This window comes from Solanum dulcamara, chromosome 8, assembly GCF_947179165.1.
Source record: "Solanum dulcamara chromosome 8, daSolDulc1.2, whole genome shotgun sequence".
NCBI classification, from domain to species: domain Eukaryota; kingdom Viridiplantae; phylum Streptophyta; class Magnoliopsida; order Solanales; family Solanaceae; genus Solanum; species Solanum dulcamara.
In genome coordinates this window covers 69,801,389-69,819,483 of record NC_077244.1, presented here as the reverse complement: position 1 = coordinate 69,819,483, position 18,095 = coordinate 69,801,389, and the positions used below count along the sequence as shown (strand labels likewise).

The 18,095-nt window shown below is 33.4% G+C and overlaps 1 pseudogene; it reads right to left on the bottom strand.

Annotated features, from left to right (window-relative positions):
* Positions 1-952: 952 nt before the first annotated feature.
* Positions 953-16,419, bottom strand: LOC129900129 (sister chromatid cohesion protein PDS5 homolog C-like; annotated as a pseudogene).
* Between the last annotated feature and the right edge of the window lie 1,676 nt (positions 16,420-18,095).

The window sequence follows — 18,095 nt, the reverse complement described above, 5'->3', positions numbered from 1 at the left end:
TACTTGGCCTTCTAGTTCCGCCCATGATTATACAGCGGATGGGTTGGTAGACATGGAGATAATTATGGAACTTGGGCAAGAAAGCAGAGTCCAATACTCAACTAATGCCGTTTTCAATATATCGCAGTAGTAACACATGACAAAAAAGAAATAAAATGTGGAAGCACAAAGAAAGCTAAGCAATAAGTAGTCTAATTATATTCCATCGAAAATTAGGGATATAAGTTACTAATATGCTTCATTTTCGATGTTATATTCATGTATACAATATGAGTGTGGAATTCATATTGGACTTGATCAACCAATTTCGGGTATTTTGAACAAAATCGATAGAGATATTCGATTTAGATACGTATGATTTCCGCAATCAAAACAAAAGCTATGGTGGAATTGAAGAAGATGGAATAGCTTGTATAGCGAGATTTCTATGTCAGTCCTATACCTTTTATCTCCTTCCGAGATTCTACTCTTGAACAATATTTTCTCCTCAAAATACCTAATAAGTTTTTCATATAATGTCTCATAATTTGACATATAGCTCTTTTTTAGATATTTGAATCCCTGTAACAATATATGTATCTGAATCTGTATATTCAAATCTTAAAATTTTAATTATATCTGTATTAGACACCCGCATCCGAGTCCGACCATCTTAGCTATGAATATATCCCCTACATACTATGTGGAGATTAGAATCAAAACATGATTGACTTTGCCATTTCTTTTATTCATTGGAAACTTGTTACAATTATTAAAATCACATCACCTGTCTACTTTATTCCGCAGCGTGCATGAATTAGGCCACAAATAATTTTAACCTTATCCACCAAAAACAAACGACTTCAATGTTTTCTAAATCTAAAAATCTCCTAGTTTAGTCTAATCTAAATCTCAACATCATCTTAACTTGTTCTTATATCTCTACACATTTAAATATTCAAAAATCAGACAGTTTATGATACAGTGAAACCACAAACAATTTCAAATTACAGATCCAGAGTTTGAACTTTATGGGTTCGGAATTGTCTCCAACAGTAGTTATCAAATCATACATATAAGGCGGCAAGTATTTGTAAACACAGAGAGCAGCCTATAGCTACATATAATAAGTCTACAAGCATGACAAGCTAAAAAGACTTGTAGGATCATTATGCCTGATGAGAAATGTCACACCCATTCAGTTATTTTTGAATGCTGATTATTCTAAGACTTAACATCTCATTTCTCAAATCAATAGGATCACATCCCTTAATGGTAAACCTAATTTAGTAGTTACATCCCACTGCTTTATGAAAATTCTTCAAGACTTCCCTATCCACAACAGAAATTTCCACTGAGTGCCCTTCTACTCTGCGGTACTTCATGACTGGAGATAAAAACTACGACCTGTTAAAAAGAAGACGTCGAATATTCATTTCAGAATGCAATATTACGGGGTACAAGTGTAACAAACAGAAAGACCTTTTTGGATGAAGAGATGTTTGGCCCTGTTGAGGAGTTTCCTGTTGCTTTCTTCTTTGAAGACCTACTCCAGTTCATCAACCAAAAATATTTAAAATGTCAATATAATGTGCAAGTAACACAACTTAATTAGTGCTTGGGTGGGAGAAAGATTTTCCTGGTACCGTGCCTGAAACTAAGAAATGAGAGTACAGTCACGTTATCCCCCTCAGATGGGAAAAGAGAAGATTTTACAGAAACATTATCCTAGATACTTCCTTTTGACAGTGGCGGAGCCAGAATTTTCAATAAGGAGATTCATCAAATATAATTTTAACCTTGAATATACAAAGTAACCTTATCGAAAGAATTGGTATATCAAGAGGCACTGGAAACTTGGTTAAACAATTATTAAAATCACATCACCTAGCTCATCCTCTGCCTCTTTGATATACCAATTCTTTCGGGTGGTGTAACTGGCTTGAAATTTCAAACTTTGACAATGCAAAATCCAGTATATGCGGAATTTCCTGTGTACTCAAAGTGAATTGTCTATCTTGGATACCTTCCAGGAATACCAATTCTTTCAGATACGTCACATTTTGACAACATTAAGACCAGAAGGAAGGCTGATAATTAGCCTAGACTCTCCAGGTAGAGACATGCATATGTAGTTTGCATTGGGTTGACTTGAATATCCAAACAAAGATTTTAGATAAATGGAAATTTTCTATCTGAGCTACACATAGGACCAAAACTATTGACATGTCAAGGTGATGTGCTGGATAAATTCTAAAAATAACTTGGTATGTACAAGTGAAGCACAACAATTGAATCTGGATATCCCAAATGTTATACCAAAATTAGAATCAATACTTACTTAGCAGATGAAACAGCATGGCCTTGAATGCCTAATCCATGGTCCTGTACGGATTGCACCGAAAAGAATAACATCAAAACAAATATAGATGCACCAAGAATATGAAATCTGTATGAGACAACAGAATATATCAGACAGGTAACAAACCTTTTGAGATGAATTATCTTCAAGCATCTCCCACCGTTCTTTATCTATGTAGTCTAAATTTCTCTACTTGACCATCATCATATACGACCTAAAAAGGAAACACCAGAACCACTTCGGTCATTTAGAATTTTAAGGAGGAACTTTGACAAAACATTAAAGCGAGAAAAACATGTTCAAGTTATGTAAGATTTCTACTTCACGATCAGTATATATTTCCCTTCCTTGGTTAGTTATAAATAAGGTTGTAACAAATACCAACATGGGTTATGGTGCAATGGTGGGACTGCTTCACCCTTAACCAGAGGTCTCGGTTTCGATCCCTAGGAATGGAAAAAATCCTGTTGGGAGCACCACCCTCGAATGGGCCCTGCAGTGCGCTAACAGGATTTAATCGGAGCTCCGGACACCGGATGGGAAACCAAAAAAAAGGTGTAACAAAGAGGTTTCTAAATTGTAAGGTCGTTCCTGTATGTAAGAACAGATTTATGTGGCAGATCTTGAATTTGAATAGTTAAATAGACTTGGCTATTTCCTAGATTATGTGACCCCATTTGACTCAACATGGAGATACAATTATTTTATTTACAGATATATTACCTGATATTTTATTTAGATAAGGAAACATATGATACTAAGGTTCAAACAGATCAAGGATGTTGAATTATTATTATTATTATTATCATTGTTGTTGTTATGGTGGTGTTGAATGTGCATTAACCATTTGAATACATCTATAAATATGAATGAGAAGTGTTTAAACATAAAGAGTAACTCAAAGAAAAATTATGAATTTAGTGAAACAATGACTTCAAGTGGCGGGCCATAACACAAGGCTTCATAATAATCTCATCACCTTGTGTTTTGTTTTCACAGGATCAGAACAAGAAACTACTCCCTCGGAAAACCTACAAAGAAACACATTAAGATAAGAAAATGTAGCTGATTCTTCCTCCTTCAACATAAAGTAATATTGGAATTGGTAGAAATGAAATTGAAGATGTCATCTGACTCGCCACGAGTCACAATATTGGGTTTCTAAACTACAGTCCAAACTGAGCATCCACTATAACTCATCAGTTTTTTCATTGTTCTCTATTTCACTGTGATATGTTTGCATAGGAATAGTGAGCCAACAAATACTTGCAAAAAGAATAATATAATGAATTAAATAAATAGAAAAGTAATATCGCCAGCAACATATGCCTGTTTCATAGAATAGGCAGCCCCCAAGAAAAATCTACCAAAGGTAAGTACTATGATCCCTCAAGAATGAGGCAGAGAAGAGAAAAAGGAAAAGAGAAACGGACCATGTGGTCGATACATTAGTATGAACGGTCTCAAGTAATTGAAACACCTCAGAGTGTCTTAGTATCATAAGATGAAGATATTTTTTCACATGCATTAGAGCAGAACAGCAAGGATGCTTAAACTATCCTGAACGGAAAAGGGCCTAAAATGTCATTGAACTATTGGAAAAGGTAAAAAAATGCCCTTCACCCATCTATTGGGCGTAAAATGCCCTTGACATCCACCTTTAAGTCCAAAAATGACCTTTTCTTTAATGGAAAAGGGCATTTTAGGCCCAATAGATGGATGAGAGGCATTTTTGTACCATTTTCAATAGTTCGAGGGCATTTTAGGACCTTTTAATAGAGTTTTAATTAAATAATTTGAATAATTTTTTTAAACACGTGGTGGTCATCTATTGGTTACAATTTAATTATTTAAAATTAAATTATAAATCAAAATTTATTTAACCAAATTTTAATTAAATAATTTGAATAATTTTTTTAAACACTTGGCGGCCATCTATTGGGTACAATTTAATTATTTAAAGTTAATTATAAATTAAAATTTATTTAACAAAAATTTAATTAAATAATTTTTTTAAACACGTGGCGGCCATCTATTGGTTACAATTTAATTATTTAAAATTAATTATAAATCATAATTTATTTAACAGAATTTTAATTACGGAAAAAGGGCCTAAAATGTCCTCGAACTATTGGAAATGGTACAAAAATGTCCCTCATCCATCTATTGGGCCTAAAATGTCCTTTTCCGTTAAAGAAAAGGTCATTTTTGGACCTAATGGTGGATGTCAAGGGCATTTTAGGCCCAATAGATGGATGATGACATTTTTGTACCTTTTCCAATGGTTCAAGGGCATTTTAGGCCCTTTTCCGTATCCTGAAAGCTACATGCAGAACCTATTGTAATCCATAACTCGTTTGTTAGCCTAGCCGAAAATATGTAGCCCAAGAAAACATCAGCGTTTTAGACAAACAAGCTGCATTGGAAACTCAGGAAACCATTAACCACAAAAGGTTACTGTCTGACTCTGTATGCAGGAGCCACCTGCAAGTTTTAACTCAGCTTAAAGCATCAAGGATCATGAACACAGACTTCATTTGTCCCGTTTTATTGATACACTTCCTTTTTTAGCATATCCCAAAAACAAATGACACCTTTTATAATTAGAAATAATTTAAATTTAAACTTCCAATTTTACCCTCTGACATGATTTTATAGCCATAGAAATATCTATAACATGTTTGAGACCATAAGTATCAAAAGTCGTTCTTTCTTTCTTAAAGTTCGTGGCCAATAGAAAACTGAGACATATATTGGGACAAAGGGAGTAACTCAAGAAATACTTGAATGAACCAAGGAATAATACAAGTTACAAATAAGCACATGCTAGTATTCTTGCAATACCATCAAATCCAAAGACATAGGAGTATAAGTAACTGGAGGAATGAGGTTCTTGCTTATAGAGCCTAGCAGGCAAGACAATTTTTTAGAGCATAAACTCAATAACATCAAGTTGCTGAAAAGTGTGTGTGTGCAGGATGGTTGGGTGGATGAGTGTCATTAGTACAACAAATTTACAATGATTTGCAGTGCTCACATCAATATTCCAAAGTACTTACTTTTCTTCAAATGGCCACCAAACTTTTATTCTAGCGCCAACCAGTTCCTTGCCATATTCTTTGATGGTACAGGGCCTTTTAGAATCCTGAAACAAAAAATTAGAACAAGGAGTTCTTCAGACATGAAACACTTTGAACCACTTTCACTAAAATCCTTTTTTATTCCCTTTACAACTCCCACGAATCACCCATGATTCCCCTCTTACCACAGAGTGACTCAGATCCTCAACCTACAGGTTGGAGGTGGAGACGGCTAACCACTAAGCCGATTCTATCTCATCTGGAGAGACACTTTTCGAACAAGCGAAATATGTGAGTACTGTATCTATTCATATATGAAACTGTTTTAGCTTACTTATTATAATTAAACACGATAAAAGCATCCATGCTCTTTTGGCCAAATATTGCATTAGAGCGAATAATATTAACATTTAGCCTGAGATACACTCTTCGCTTCAAATTTGCTAACTGCATTCAATACTAGAATATTCTAATGTAAGTTGAGTGGAGTTATACTAATATGAAATCTGTCAGAAACAACAGTATATCAGATGGGTAGAGAACCTTTTGAGATGAATTGTCTTCAAGCATCTCCCATCGTTCTTCATGCAGTTTCAATTTTTCTACTTCGCTATCATCATATACGACCTAAAAAAGGAAACACCAAACAACACCGTTCATTTGAAACTTTCAGGAGGATTTTTTGCGAAATGTTAAAGCCAATAAAATACGGTTCAAGTTAGATAATGCTACTTCACGATCAGTATATTTTTTAATAGGGTTTACAACAAAGAGGTCTCTAAACTGTAAGGTTGTACCTGTATGTAAAAAGCGATTTACGTGGCAGATCTTGAATTTGAAGAGTTAAATAGATTTGGCTATTCCCTAGTTTATCTGACCCCTTTGACTTAAAAGGGAGAACCTTTTTTTGAAACATATGATACCAGGGGATGTTGAATTGTTATTGTTCTGGAGTTGTACATTCATTAAGCATTAAAATATATCTTAAAATGAGAAGTGTATAAAATAGAATGGAACATATAAGTAACTTTAAAAAAAACATTCTGAATTAGAGAAACAATGAGAAGAATTCATAAAAATAAATAATCTCGTCACCTCGTGTTAGTTTGTCTCTGAATCAAAAGAAGAAATGACTCCCTCGTAAAACCTATAAAGAGAAACTTTAAGATGAGAAATCGTAGCTAGATTCTTCCTTCTTATTCAGGATAAAGTTAAATCCGAATTGGTAGATACAATGAATTGAAGAACAAAGAGATATTCAAAGTTGTGCGAATAATAGTGCCATTAAACTCATGAATTATACAATGAAACTCAGTGAAAGAGTGATAGAACATAGACTTAGGAACCCGCCAAGAGTAACAAAAATCTCTTTGGATTTATGCCTGATAGATCTACAACAGAGGCTAACTCTTTGATGTGCCATGAAAGTACAGCACATTCTATGTAATTTACATAGACTTTTCATGTCCTTAATGCATTTTTAGTATATGATTTTTATGTTATTTTACATTTTGTAGATATTTTGAGGTGGGACACCTAAGGAGGGAAAAAGTAAACAACTGCGTCAAAAAAATGAACCAAGTGCAGCAAATATCCCTTCTGTGGACCACCACAAAACCAGACCGCACACCGCAGAATGGGTCTGTCAGCCACAAAAAGAGACAGAATATAAAGGACTTTGAAGACCCAAATGCGATGATCTTTTGTGGTCCCATTGCTGTTCAGCGGACCACATTCCAGTCTGCTATCAAGAATAACATGTCATGAAGCCCATTTGCAGACCGCGTTCTGGTTCTGCGGAGCAACATCAAGACCACACTTTAGGACAGAAGATCCTCCTTTGAAGATGGGAGTCCACTCTGTGAACACTGACCTGCTTTCCGGACCGCGGAGCAGTTCTGCAGTCGCAAAGTGCGCATGCAGTGGCATTTTTGTAATTTCGTTTGATCATTTTTTGAGTCCTATAAATAATAGTTTTAGGGTCATGTGTCATCTCTTTGGAAGTTTATGCCAAGCTAGGAAAACAAGGAACACCAACCACACCTAGGGTTTGAAGATTTGGAGACACAAAATGAGTTCAACCTAGAAATAGGAAGAACGTAAGTGTAGCCCAAAATTGAAATGTAATTAGTGTCTTGGTGGGTAATTGAGATTCCAAGGCTAACTAATTGTCCCATGATAATAATTAGTAGTTAATTATTTGTAATGGGTCGTTCTTGATGATAATCAATTCCGTAAATTCCATATATCTTGTTTTCTTTTGCTTGCGAGGCCATTGATCATTTTACCCGTTTTCTAGATAGATTTTATCTTTATGAGTTTTAAACAAAATCAAATATTTGAAAATCATTTGGTTAGCTTAATTGATGACAATTCCATAACTAGCTTGATTACCCTAGTATATTGTTCCATGTGGGATTCGACCCCGACTCTTAGTGGGTAAATTTTATTGCAACGACTATGTACACTTTTCTTTGAGGAGTGGATTTGTACGCCATCCCTCTTCTAACATGATTAATGTAAATTTCTTATGAGAAGAGACATACCTATCGTGTTCACTGACCTAGATAAAGCATAAGAAGAAGTACCACAAAAGTCCTTTGGTGGGTAATGGAGGAGAAAGGAATTCATAATAAATATGTGAAAGTCATAAAGGACATGTATGAAAGAGTTGACACTGGCGTGAGAACTAGTAAGAGATACAAAGGAGTTGAGTTTCCCCTAACCGTGGGTTTACACTGAGGATCATCATTAAGGCACTACTTGTTTACTCTAGTTATTAATGGACTAACCAACACAATACAAAGTGAGGTCCTAAACCATTTGCTGATGAAATTGTGTTAATTGATGAAACCAGTAAGGGTGTCAACAAAGCTTGAATTGTTGAGAAGCACTTTAGAGAGCAAGGGTTTTAGGATGAGATGAGTACAAGTAAGACTAAATATATCCAACATGAGAAGAACGGAGTTGAGGTGAGACTAGATGGGATTGACGTGCCTAAATGCAAACAATTTAGATATCTAGATTCTCGTTATTCCAGGAGGATGAAGTTCTAGATGAAGATGTGACTCAATAGAATAAAAATCAGATGATTTTAAATGGAGAAGTGTTACTTGGATGTTATGTGACAGATTGTAAGCTTTACATAACAATTATAAGACCTACAATATTATATTATAGTGAATGTTGGGCCGTGAAAGTGCAACATATCCACAAGATAAGTGTCGCAGCGATGCGATACTAAGATGGATGTGCGATGATACATGATTATATAAGACTAAAAATGACCACTTTTGCTAGAAGGTGCAAGTAGCACACATTAAGGATAAAATGAGAAGAGGTCGCTTGGGATGGTTTTGTCTTGTCCTACATCGACTTTCAGATTACATAGGTGTGAAACCAAATGAGTGTAGGTATAAAAAGAAGATGAGGTAAACCAAAACTCACGTGTAAAGAAGTGGTTTTGGAAGACCTAAAATTTCTTCAAATCCATCCAGATTTAGCTAAAGATACAACACAATGGAGGAAAAAGATCTAAATAGGTGATATCAACTAATTGTGAATATGTTTAGTCATGTTAGTTCGCTTATATGCCAGTAATAAGCTGCATTGGGGACGCAGGAACACATTAACCACAAAAGGTTATAGTCCGACTATGCCTACAACTACCATCATGTGGAGGCATGGTCTGCAAGTTTGAGCTCTGCTTACAGCATCAAGGATCATGAAGTACCACATAACTCAAGAAATACCGAATGAGCCAAGGTGTAATACAAAGTTATGGATAAAATCCATGCAAGTACAAGATCTATACTATCAATTCAAAGACTTATAGGAGTATAAGTATGCCGTCGAAGGAGATTCTTTCACATAAAACCTAGCAGGCAAGGCAATGTTATGAAGAACAAACTCAATAACTGAAGGTTACTTCAAGTTTCTAAAATGAGTGTGCATGCAGGATGGTTAGGTGTGACTAGTACAATAAATTTACAATGGTGTTACAGTCTTCACATCAATATTTTAAGGAACTTACGCTTGCTCCAATGGACACCAAACTTTTATTTTAGCACCGATCAGTTCTGCACCATGATCATTGCTGGTACGAGCCCTTTTAGAATCCTGAATGGAAAAGGTAGAGCTAAAAATAGTTTTCTTGCGAAGGGAAGTTCTTAAAAATCAGTGAAGTAGCAAAATGTAAGATACCAAATCAGTAGATGAAGCATTTCAAAAATTTACATCCATACATACAAAGCTCTGAAAATTGCATATATGGAGGTTACATATAGTCATAGATCAGTACGTCATGTTTCCTTGTAGCCAACTCCCTCCCGGATTTATAATTAGCACATTTGTTTAAGTAATTTTCATCTTTGACTGATAATTTAGTAGCCTGTGCAGCTCACAAGTAAAAAAGAAAATTGCAAAAGGAAAGTAATAATTTGTTCATTGCAAAATAAATTAGCAAAGATCTTGAAATAACTATTACTGAGTTGTACTGGTGTCAACCTTATCTCCAGATTCTTCAATATCGTGCATCTTAGTAGTAGTTTTCTGCTTCATTCCATAAGTTTGTTGCAGTGATGGCTCCTTGTGTTCTTTGATGTTTACTTCTTCATTTTTTATGGTAGATTCAGATTTTCTCTCTGTGTCACAATCGGAAGCAGAATCATTCTTCCTTGAGTCCCTTCCTCGTTTTCTTTTGGCACATAGTGTGCGCTTGGTTCTCTCTCCCCAAGTGAGACCTAAATGAAGAGAATCTTTTTTCTGAACTTGGGATTGTGGCACATCTCATATTGGAAGTAACACAACCAGCTCATCATCCTCATTATTCGGGATCTCTTCACTTGGGCTGACACAAAATGACCATGACTCCCAGTTCTATTATTATGATTATCGGACACCAAAGAATGATGGCCACTACTGCCTGTAAGTTTATGACTTGACTGGTTTTCTTTTGGCACATTTGTTGTTGGTCGCACATCTTCTGGATTGTCAGGTTTCATGATGTTTGTTGTACAAGTATCCTTCAGCTTCTCCCTGTGAGTGTCATCCTGCAGCGCTGGCTCACAAACTTTAGCCTCAGATGAACCAACTTTCACACGATGTGAGGCTAAATTTTGTGAGCCAGCGCTGCAGGATGACATTCACAGGGAGAAGCTAAAGGATACTTGTACAACAAACATCATGAAACCTGACAATCCAGAAGATGTGCAACCAGCAACAAATGTGCCAAAAGAAAACCAAGAAGGGACTGGAAGTCATAAACTTACAGGTAGTAGTGGCCATCATTCTTTGGTGTCCGAAAATCACAATAATAGCACTGGAAATCATGGTGATTTGTGTCAGCCCAAGAAAAAAGAAATCCCGATAAATGAGGATAATGAGCTGGTTGTGTTAGTTCCAATAGGAGATGTGCCACAATCCCCAGTTCAGAAAAAAAAATTCTCTTCATTTAGGTCTCACTTGGGGAGAGAGAACCAAGTGCACACTATGTGCCAAAAGAAAACCAGGAAGGGACTCAAGGAAGAATGAGTCTGCTTCCGATTGTGGCGCAGAGAGAAAATCTGAATCTATCATAAAGAATGAAGAAGGAAGCATCAAAGAACACAAGGAGCTATCACTGAAACAAATTTATGGAATGAAACAGAAGGAGAAGAAGAAGAAAATTACTACTAAGATGCACGATATTGAAGAATCTGGAGATAAGGTTGACACCAGTATAGATCAGTAATAGTTATTTCAAGATCTTTGCTAATTTATTTTTGCAATGAACAAATTATTACTTTCCTTTTGCAATTTTCTTTTTTACTTGTGAGCTGCACAGGCTAATAAATTATCAGTCAAAGATGAAAATCACTTAAACAAATGTGCTAATTATAAATCCGGGAGGAAGATGGCTACAAGGAAACATGACGTACTGATCTATGACTATATGTAACCTCCATCTATGTAATTATCAGAGCTTTGTATGCATGAAGTTACTGAGTATCTAGTCTACCATCACGCACAAGAAAGAAGGAAAAGCCGACATTTTTAATCATGATGTTTATGCCCACTTGTATGTGTAAATGAATGCTTGGCTGTATAGACAATGAAAGTGATGTATCAAACATTAAATAAAGCATCATATGAATAAACATATCTTTCAAGAAAAGCAAGCAGCCATTGTTGTAGGTGTAGACAAGATAGTTATGAATACAACATACCATTTCTTTTCCTTTTGGCAATTCATTGCATAATAAGGAACCAATTTCAGCATAATAATCAGAATTTAAGCTCATTGACTTTAGGGCTTCAGCAAAGTAAGGTTTAACAATGGCAGCACAATCTTTTAGGACTTCCTCCCCCAATTTTGATGCAACAGGTGAAGCCATCTGGATAAAAGAAACCACTGGATTAGAAAAGTGCCGAAGAAATATTTTTAACACAGAGGTTCATAGGAGATTGTTTATTACCTGATTATCAATTTTGAGACTATCAAGAAGAGGCCATAGAAGCTCTACTGAGAGTTCATCACTATTGTTGACACCCAATTTTGGACCTCCACGACGTAATTTAAAAAAATCGAGCAATTCGCTTGAGAAAAATAATATATATATATATATATATATATATATATATATATTAAATAATTTTTGAACATTAATATATATTTTTTTATTACTTTTTATCATTTATTCAAAAATTGTCTCAAAAAGATTTTTATTTTTAATAAATATTTTGTTAATTAATTCAGCTTAATTAATAGAATCATATTTCAAGTTAATTAGTTTAAACTTAAGTTAATTATTTTACTTTGTCAAAATTAAGAACTTTTTTAATTAATTGATGTTTACTCATCTTATTTTAATTCTAGCCTTCTTCAATTTTAAATAAATTAAAATAATTAAAATATTTTCAAGATTATCTTAAATAAATACGTCATCTTCATAATATATACAGTTTTTTGTTATATAGTTATTACATTTTATAAATATTCAAAATTGACCTATAATTTTTTATTATTAATTATTTCGTAAATTAGTAATTAGTTACAATTAGGTTAATTATTTTTTTTTTGTTAAAAATTAAGAAGTTCGTTAATTAATTGATATTAATTCGTATTATTTTGATTTTTTAACCGGATTCATTAATTAATTTTATGTTTTCATTTCTTCCCCTAAATAACACATAATTAATATTATATTAGTAATATTTTAATTCCTACATTAATACTACATCATGCAAATAATATATATACCATCCCCCCAATTTTTACATAAAATAATCTACACCTCACTATAATAAAATCATTAAATAGTTTCTCAATTTCTACACTTTACAAAATTTCCTTTTTCAGAAAAATAAAAATATAATATTATATTCCATGCGTGCCCCTCCCCATATCCCTATACTAATATTATATTCCACGCGTGCCCCCGCCTATACCCTATATTAATACTATATTAATTCGTCCATCACCCTTTGTCCCCTCTTCAATAAATATATATATATATTCATCCACACCTATTAAAATAATAATAATAATAACAATATTCGCCATCATCCTTTGTCCCCTCTTCAATAAATATATATATATATATTCACCCGCACCAAAAAAAATAAATTAATAACAATAATAATATTCGTTCCCCAATATATTATTAGTTGACCCATTCCGCATTATTTTTTTTGGTGCGGGTGAATATATATATATATATATATATATATATATATATATATATATATTCATTCATTCGCACCTATTAAAAAAATAAAAATAATAACAATATTCGTCTATCACCCTTTGTCCCCTCTACCAAGGAAAGAAAGAAGAATACACCAAAATGCAAGTGCTGCACCAAACGGCTTACCAAAAAAGTTGACTGAAGAAACTGACCTAAGCATAGCTCTCTCTCTCTCAAATACAAATGTCAAGAAAGGGATTCCTTGGTTAAGTGGAAAAATGCTCAAAAAATCCTTTCATTTCTCTTTGAAGGCCTTTGTCCTACTTATAGTATCAATCCTCCAGCCTATACTTGTGTTTTTATTAACCAAGAACCAACTACAGAACAAATACAGACATAAAGCAGCCCTCCAGCATTCGTCCTTCAAACTACCCATCAATCATCCAACACAACCAACTATTCATAATATATATATATATATATATATATATATATATATATATATATTTATTGAAGAGGGGACAAAGGGTGATGGGCGAATTAATATAGTATTAATATAGGGTATAGGCGGGGGCACGCGTGGAATATAATATTAGTATAGGGATATGGGGAGGGGCACGCGTGGAATATAATATATATTTTATTATTTATTTTTTTTCTAACAAAGGAAATTTTGTAAAGTGTAGAAATTGAGAAACTATTTAATGATTTTCTTATAGTGAGGTGTAGATTATTTTATGTGTAGTATATAGATAGAATGAAATGTGAAAATTTGGAGGATGGTATATATTATTTGCATGATGTAGTATTAATGTAGGAATTAAAATATTATTAATATAATATTAATTATGTGTTATTTAGGGGAAGAAATAAAAACATAAAATTAATTAGTGAATCCGGTTAAAAAATCAAAATAAGACGAATTAATATCAATTAATTAACGAACTTCTTAATTTTTAACAAAAAATAATAATTAACCTAATTGTAACTAATTACTAATTTACGAAATAATTAATAATAAAAAATTATAGGTCAATTTTGAATATTTATAAAATGTAATAACTATATAACAAAAATTGTATATATTATGAAGATGACGTATTTATTTAAGATAATCTTGAAAATATTTCAATTATTTTAATTTATTTAAAATTGAAGAAGGCTAGAATTAAAATAAGATGAGTAAACATTAATTAATTAACAAACTTCTTAATTTTGACAGAGTAAAATAATTAACTTAAGTTTAAATTAATTAACTTGAAATATGAGTCTATTAATTAAGCCAAACTAATTTACAAAATATTTATTAAAAAAAAAAAATTGAGACAATTTTCAAATAAATGATAAAAAGTAATAAAAAAATATATATATTAATGTTCAAGAATTATTTAATACATATATATATTATTTATTTATTCTCAAGCGAATTGTTTTAAAATTGAAGAAACTCGATTTTTTAAATTATATTGTGGAAGTCCAAAATTGAGTGTCAAGAACTGTCTTCTATGAGCTGAGTCATAATTTCTTTCATCCTAGTGAATATATTTTGAGGATGGTAGGGCCTCCATAGAAAATATAACATAAATATTACTACAACCAGAAATCATCAGAGAAATATTATCTCCACTGGGATAAAATGGTATGGTTTACCATGTCAACAGTCTCCTACATTCTCAGGTGTGACTCAAACGGAGTATATGCAAGCAAACTGAATAGCACGTATGGTTGAGCAGTGTTTCAATGCATAAGGGTATTTCAGATTACCACCATTTGGAGCTAGTCAGTGCCCAGTGGCAGAGCTTTGTCCAAACGGTGTTGATAAAACTTTTGTGGATGGGTAAAAAAACTTTTTTTTATGTATATATACTATATGTTTAGTCCCCTTGGTTTCTTTGTGTGAGTTAAAATAGAATTCTTGATTTTGAAATGGTTTTCCATCCAAGATAATTCTATTATTTCGATTAGTTATATTTTGAGTCCCCTTAATGAAAATCCTGACTCCGCTATCGCCATTGCCATAAAGACATTGTGTGCTATTTTTTTTTTTTATAGACAAGAGAAGCCACAACCATTATATAAATTACAAAGGTCATAAAGCATATTCCTCGATGGCTGTAGTTTCATCACAATGGATAAGCAGTTAAAAATACAAAGCACATTGCAACATCCTAATGAAATTTATATTTCACCCAAATTTAATCTGAAGGTAGTTGACTTTGTTGATGGAAAAAAAATGAACCAGAACTCTAAATAACATTGAAGAATGAAAGAACGATGATAATATCCATGGGAAAGAGAATTTTGACAGAATACCTGATGTTCCTGAGAAAAAGTTTGAATATCTCGATAATTTGGCAATAGTTTCAAGGACTCGGGCCACCTTACGGTAACTGCGGCCAGCAACATCAGATACCATTTTCAATGCCATTACAGTTTGCTGGAGAATTTCCTGAGATTTGTGAACACATGTATGTGAAAAGAAAATGTAAATGGTTGTATAAGCCTAAAACAAAGAAATTGGCCAGGTTTTAAAAAAGAAAACATATTGAAGGAAAAACAAAAGGATAAATTAGAATGGTATTGTTCATACCTGCATTTGTTTATGATCATCATAAGGGTGCTTTGGGGAAAATATTCTAGAAAGCTCAGTGATACAAGAAACAACTGAAACTTTGACGTCTTCATTGGTATGCCTCAAAAGGTCATTCCTAATCAGTGCTTTCATTACAGGTTGAAGTGCACTTATCATCAAATCAAAAGGGCATTGAGCTAACATCATCAGTAAGGACTCAACTTTCTGACAATAAGAAAAAGGGGAACAAATATATCAGCAAACAACTTTGAGAAACAAACATAAATACACATTAAATTGGGAAATCCAGTTGTAGTTTTATAAACAGTAAGCCATAAATTTAGCGGAAAAAATAGATTTTCGCTTCCATTTTCAAGTCCAAAATCGTTACAGTAGAAGAGCAATTCCCACCTCCACCACATCTTTTTATGCAATTCCATCTCAACAGCAGTAGATGTCCATTTAACAGCAATGAATTTTTGATCAAAGAAGAAAAAATAAACTAGGGCTTCGAAATCTATCGAATCGAAGTTAGCACTCACAAAAAAAGGACAATCCATATGCAGGGGAGAAAAAACAAATAAAAATGTGATCTAAAACATCAAGAAGTTTGAGAAGCTCATCAGTCGGAGAGGGACGATTCATGAGGTTCATTCCATAAGCTGTGAGATCTTCTTCAACCTTTTCTTGCGCTTGCTTGCTTCTATGCAATGGAGTTGGAACCCAACGTTTTATAGTCTTTAAAATTTCTTCTCTCATTTTGAAAAGGGCTACCTCTAATAAATAATGTTTTCCATTTTAATTTTGAGTGGATACAAAATTTTAATAAGTAAAAAGCACTAAATTTTATAACCTTAAATTAAAATTAGCTAAAAAGGATCTTATTAAAATTATAACCTTAATTAAAATTTTAAAACCTTAAATTTGTTATAAATATACTACCTTTACAATTAATTAGACGGAGGAAATAAGGGAGAAGAAAGGAGAAAACAGAAGAGAAATGATAGTTTTTCTTTTTCAATATCTATATCCTTTGTATATGTGCGTTCTTGCCTATTTATAGGCATAGTATGAAGACCAAATACTAAGTGGGCAAGTTGCCCACTTAAAAGTGAGGCCCACTTGGAAAGAAATGGACATATTGCTGGATGAAAAAGACATTCAATTTGCAATACTCCCCCTTGGATGTCTTACGTAAAGAAAACTTTACTAAACATAATATACATATTTATCGTGAACATCCATAAATCTTGTGTCTACATATCTGGTAATACGCCTTGATTGCTGCCTCATTAAAAACCATACCAGAAAAACCCAGTGGGACAAAACCTTGGTTAAGGAAAAAAGAGTGCAGCGCGTATTTACTCCCCCTGATGAAAGCTTCATTTGATATTTTGGAGACGGCGCATTCCAACCTTATGCCTTAGCTTCTCAAAAGTTGATGTTGGTAATGCCTTTGTGAATAAATCTGCAAGATTATCACTTGAACGAACTTGTTGTACATCAATTTTACCATTCTTCTGAAGATTATGTGTGAAGAATAATTTTGGTGAAATGTGTTTCGTTCTATCTCCTTTTATGAAGCCACCTTTCAATTGAGCTATGCACGCGGCATTGTCTTCGAATATAATTGTGGGTATTTTAACATTATTTTCTAGACCACATCTTTCTTTGATGAACTTTATCATCGATCTCAACCACACACATTATCTACTTGCTTCATGAATTGCTATTATTTCAGCATGATTTGAAGAAGTAGCAACAATGGACTATTTTGTAGATCGCCATGATATAGCAGTCCCCCGTGTGTAAACAGATAACCTGTCTGAGATCGAGCTTTATGTGGGTCTGATAAATAACTTGCATCTGCATAACCAATAAAGTCTGCGCAATCTTTGTTAGTATAAAACAAACTCATATCAATAGTACCCTTCAGGTATCGCAAAATATGTTTGATACCGTTCCAATGCCTTCGCGTTGGGGATGAACTATACCTTGCTAACAAATTAACAGAAAATGTTATGTCAGGTCTAGTTGCTTTAGCAAGATACATAAGTGCACCAATAACATTGAGATATGGTACTTCAGGACCAAGAATTTCTTCATCCTCTTCTGGAGGTCGAAATTGATCTTTTTCCACTTCAAGTGATCGAACAACTATTGGAGTACTTAATGGATGTGTTTTGTCCATGTAAAATCTTTTTAAGATTTTCTCATTGTAGGCAGATTGATGGACAAAAACTCCATCTGCTAAATGTTCAATTTGCAGACCTAGACAAAGTTTTGTCTTTCCAAGGTCTTTCATTTTAAATTCTTTCTTTAGATATTCAATTGCCTTTTGGACCTCTTCACGGGTTCCAATGAGATTTATGTCATCAACATAAACGGCGAGTATAACAAACTCTGATTCCATTTTCTTAATAAAAACACATGGA